Below are 6,000 nucleotides of genomic sequence, written 5' to 3' on the forward strand. Positions count from 1 at the left end.
AGTACTCTACTCCCTTCCTTTCTTTCCCAAATTTTTAATTACACTCATTTTTTTTTATTTTTTTTAAAAAGAAGATACAATAAAAGTTTGGTTAGTCTTCTCTCGATACTACAAAGTATATCCTAACTTACATAAAGATATAAAATAAGAAAATAGTAACTATTTATGTATGGGTCAATTTCTTGGTGCATCTGTATGCGATGACCTAAGGCGACAACATAATCAGCTACGCGATTGTCTTTCCTATCAATGTAGCGAGAATATTTTTTTATCGAAATTATTCAGTAGTTGTTTGACATCATTCAGTAATACATGTATCTTCCACGGTGTAGACACCTACTTTTGTCCCCATTCCCGAAAGGGGAAGGTTCGATGATGAGAACATAAATCTCCACTTGACAACGCATCTCCTATAAAATAACGAATCTCAATTCCTCTTTTCATTTCACCCGAAACCTGCTATTTATGGAAACCTGCTAAAAATAGTAACTGTCGTAAAGGGTAGCTTCTAAAAGTGGCAAGTCATAAAAGATAGAAACCTGTCAGAATTAGGTGTTGCACTCCAACATAAATCCTAAATGAGATAGAAAACTGTGAGAATCCTATTCCTAATATGATTCGGAAATAAGAGTTGCGTATTAATTAAAATCCTAACGAGCCTAGAGTTCGTAATGGGCCCAGACGCATTCCGTCATGAAATTGATACGCACTAAAAGACTCGATTAAGTCTCAAACACTACGGATTTCAGGAATCCGAATCTGACTAAGAAAACAGCCCAAACCCTATTTTCAACGCCTGGCTCTGGGCGCCGAAATCTTCGGCGCCCAGGCCTGGGCGCTGAAAATACCTGGGTACGTGTTTTTTTTCCTAATTCTTTGTGGATTAGAACTCTGCAATTCTATCTTTCCACGAACTCTTCCCTATAAATACAGCCCCAAATTCGACGTGAAAGGGACACACACAACACACAATTATATTCTGAGTATTGACTCCAACCCTTAGCCTAAGACTTACGCTGCGAAACTGTTCACGCGTTCTGTCGCAATCGATCCATAAATCAAACAGAACGTATCCTGTCCCATAATTGAGATTCGTTAAATAAAAAGGAGAAACAGCAAAGTCAAAGTGGTTAGTTTTCTGAGAACCGTGACGCACCTCTCAAGGGTGCGTCGTAATGTGTCCCTTCTCGATGATTTAATTGCTTTCCTCGCCCTTTTTATGAACTGTTAAACTAACTAAATCTGATTGTTCTATCACGCCTAACAAATATAATATTTTTGGGAAATTGGATTATCATGCTAGGTCCCTTAATGCAATCTAAATCAGATAATCGCGATCGATCTAGTATTATATGTTGCATATTGCTAAAATCAACTCAGATTAGTTTAATAATTAACGCATGTCCCTTCAATTATTTATGCTGAGCTAGTAAGGATATCCTGCCTCTGGAGTTATCGACGAGCGAAGTACTCCTCTCGGTAGTTACAGTCCCCCGAACCCTCAATCTCTACCTTGCGGGTGTATGTTGAGAGATCCCCACACCAGGGATCACAAGGGAACCTACGGCCGTCGTGGTCAAACATAATTGCACTCCCTTTATGTCATGATAACCGGGTTTTGTCAGTTTTTCTCATTGTTGTTAAAAACTGAATGGCGACTCCTATATTACTAGTCAATTGGGTGTAAACTCACAGGAAATCCAATTACACTTGATTGAATAAAAAAGAATCGTCACACCCACGAGGGACGAGGTCACGCATTAGCCTCGTGCTTTTTCGACCTCCTCACAGTGGCGACTCCACTGGGGATAGTGAAGGAAATACTCGTGCTTGTAGGTAATCAAAATAGCCGAAGGGTGAAACGATCCTACCCCGCGTTTATTTCCCCATCAAGTTGGGACGACTTGAAAATCAGCATATTAATGTGAACGGGCAGAACAGCATAACGAATCTCGGCTCCCTCGGGAGTTGGGACTAAGGATACCTTTTTTCGCCAATAGGAGGTGCATACGCCGCGCATGTTGCCCACTCGGTACTTGCGCAGGTAGTACACCTAACCCGAACCCAATCGCTCGCTCATTAGGTCCCTATCGCCTGCATGCCCCCTTGGCTTGCACTTGCGGGTTGGCCTCTTGGGCGAAATTCGTCTGTTGAAGACACTACCTCGACCGGGGCATGTGTTGGATCTACGATAGAAGCGGTACCAAGCCAGGCGCAAATACTACCCATAGAAGCCTATCATAAACTACGTGACATATTTAATTTTCAAATCCATGTTTGTAATGTAGTTATGTGTAGCGAACTATGTGACTATGTTATGATTGTGCGTACGAATAATGCTAGACAAATAATGCTAGAAAACCAACGACCTTAAAAATTGCCCAAACATTCATGAACCAATTGGCCAAAGAGTTATACCAACATACGTGTTCCGCAAGCCCGAACGATCGCCACAAAAATAAGCGATGCTCGGGATGGCCTGTAACGAATCCTACAAACACTGCACAACGCGTAAAGGACGTTATAAGGCAAGCACGCAAAACTAAAGTCGCAAAAACAAAAGTATACGCAAACAGAAAACGAGAACCAGCCAGGGACGCATTTTCAACGCCCCTGGCTGGGCGCCAAAATTTCTCACGCCCACTGCTGGGCGCTGAAGTTGCTGCCTGGCCTTTTGGTCAGGCACAGCAGCCTCGGTGCCCGCGCATGAAAAAAATATACGTAGCAAAAAAAAACTTTTCGTAAAAATTGCTGCAGGGGCGTATGAAAAGGCACTCGACTCTAAAAAGCGACTAAAAAATAAAAAAATAAATAATTCTTTGTGTCGTTGTTAGGCCTCCTACGACGACAATGCTCGGAACCAAAACCGAGCATGCTAATTAAACGACCTTGAATGTCACATGGGCAAAATATTCAAAAAATAATGTTCGAATAAAGTCTTCAAGAAAAAAAAATGTTCAAAGAAATCCGAGTCTAGACTAGGCTATGCCGAAGTACAATCTAAATCCTAAGTCTTAGTTGTCTTATCCATAGAATCGGTCCTAATACTTGGTGTTGTTCTGCAAGCTAAAAGGTTAAACCATATTGAGTCTCCCTTCCTAACATTTAAATCAATGAGCACCCATATGTAATTGTCATCCCTTGCTAGGAATCCACGGCCTTAATACTCTCTCTCACCAATAAAAAGAATATATTATAGTATTTGCAAAATGGAAACAGTCACATTCTGAAAATCATTCCCCCATAGTCGCACAACCCCCAAAGTGAACCTAAGGTGTCAATACCATTAGCACAAAATTAATGGCCTCAAGGCTTATAATCACATTGGGTCACGACTATCATAGTCCTCTCGAGTCACTCACTCCTTGAAATACTACTAAGTACGGACTAAAAGATTTTCCATGAATGCAACATTGACAAACCATGAAAATACCCAAATCGGCATGCCATAAGGCTACCATTGGGATAAAGCAATACACACTAAGAGAGAAACCGCACTAATGATTCTAGCCTTGCAAAATAAAAATTCGATCTCCCCAATTAACTACCTTGCCAACATTAAGCAAAATGGCACATGACAAATGAACACCCAAGGGTTAAAATCTGAAGTGTCAACCAACGAAAGTTATGGTCCAATTAGCCTAAGTCTGAGAGTCGCTTGGTCAAGTATTATAGGCTTACGCCACGTCATTATTTTGAGTCTAGGCCACCTCCTTATATTCATACACGGGTTATAATCAGAAAGATTAATGAAAGTTCGAGTCTAAATCACAACTTCCAATTAAATCCCGAAAATTAGAATCTGAAAAGAAGCAAAAAAAGTTATTTTCGATGCAATTCTTTCGTTAAATTTCAATAAGGTAAAAACAAGATTTCGAATCTACGCTATTTGCACATTTTATAAGAAACGACTAAATACGCTTGCAAAGTAAGACAATTTAAAATGTCCACCCTAGGCCCACTAAAGCTAAAGGTCCACCCTAGGCCCACTAAAATTAAAGGTCCACTATAGGCCTACCAAACGAGGCTCACTCAGTCTCGCCGCGTGACTCAAAGACCACAACCATCTACCTTTTAGCCCAAATAAAAAATTATGTTGGGGAGAAATCCCGAGCAAAAAGAAAAAAAAATAGAAAGAGAAAAGGGAGAGCGAAAAGAGCGAGCCATGAAATACTTAGCCCGTACCTCCCAAAGTGCAACATTTACCCAAGTACACGAAGGAAAAGAATCGAGTCAACCAATCCAAATCATAAGATTCTACGATATCTACCCTTTCCAATCCTTATGTTCTTAGACGCCTTCGCTCTGGGGTCCCTGTTCAGCTCATCCATGTTCTCATTGCCATAACCCAAGAAACCATTACCTCGACCCTTGTTCTTGAACTTTTTGACTGCAAAACACGTACGGTCATTGACACGTGTGTCATACCCATTATTTCCAAAGCCAAAACCTGCTCTTACACCACCGTTGGCATAATGACCATATAACTCGTTTGGATACATCCCGTTGATATACCCTTGAACCGTCCCCATGCTATTCATTGGCCTTGGTTCATGTGATCCTCATGCTTGACCAATACCTATACAAATTATCCTATCTCATTCAACCCATCTTTCAAACCGTCTTGAGTCACGAGTAAGGAAAAGAAGACAAATGAAAAGTGCAAAAAAAATATATAATAAAATGTGAATAATAAAAAAGAAACTTTGCAAAAGCGCCTCTAAAGTTATTCTAAAAAGAAAAAAAAAAGCATTTAGCGCAGCAAAAAAAGAGATCCGCCCAGAAATGATTTTCAGCGCCCACAGGTGGGCGCCGAAATCTTTAGCGCCCCAGCCTGGGCGCTGAATCTCTCTGCTCGCCAAATTTTGTCCAGAAGTGCTCGTCATTTTATCCGCACATGCACGGAAAAATATCGAACACTTGGGGGGGGGGGGGGGGGGGTACAACACGTATTCAGACATACGTACCACCAAAAAATACATGTACTCAAAAAATATATAAAACAATTTTTTTGGCTTACGGCAAGGCAGCAGATTTAAATAATAATAAACTTCACTTATTCTACCATTTCAAATAATATGTTTCCACCTCGGAACGTACTTGTTTAAAATCGGCATTCTAAGAAACCATTTTCTAGGCTAAGAACTACGCAAGACCTGATTCCAAATTAAATCTATTTAAGGCGGATACGTAGGCAATCCATGATTCGGTCCAACCAATTTACAAAAATATTAAATCCTATAGAAAAACAAGAATAAAAAATAGGAGTCCCTTATTGAAATTTAATTACTTGCAATCCAAGTCGAAAGAAAAATTTAAGTCAAAGGAAGAATCCAAGTCATCAAGATGCCAAAATTAATGAGCACACATCGAAAAATAATAAGGGCACGTACCCTTGCCAGAAGGAGCACTCACACTCCTAGGCACTTAGCCTAAGACTCAAAAAGGTCGCTTTGCCTCAATTGAATGGGGGCTAGCGCAAGCGTCCATGACCTCTAAAGTACTCGACTTGACCCTCCCTAAAGCGAACTAACTCACTTAAAGACTTTCTTTCACCACTAGACATAGTTGTTCGCTTAAAGACCTTCTTTCACCACTAGACACAGTCATTAATCGCCAACAAGTAATAAAGGCAGTAAGCTTGCAATAAAGAGGATTGTTCTACGGCATCGCCCCGTTGTTCCTTCGAACTCAGGGCACCCGTTCATGGTAATTCAAACGCTTGCGAATCTCCTTTGAAAAAAAGTCAGACATTGTCAATAAGACTTGGCACTTAACCAAGGCTTACCCTACTCAGACATATGACACGGGCATCTAAAATCGAAATCTGAAAGCATCATTAATGGGAAGACATAACAGCAACTGGGGGCTAAAAGATTGAAATGAAAGAGCTAGGGAAAGAACTAAGTATACCTTGACCTTTTTTACAGACATACACCAAGTAAATCTAAGTCGATTTGAAAACGGTTATATTCTCGCAATTCTGGAAAAGATGGCCCT

Source organism: Spinacia oleracea, chromosome 1 (genome assembly GCF_020520425.1).
Source record: "Spinacia oleracea cultivar Varoflay chromosome 1, BTI_SOV_V1, whole genome shotgun sequence".
NCBI lineage: Eukaryota > Viridiplantae > Streptophyta > Magnoliopsida > Caryophyllales > Amaranthaceae > Spinacia > Spinacia oleracea.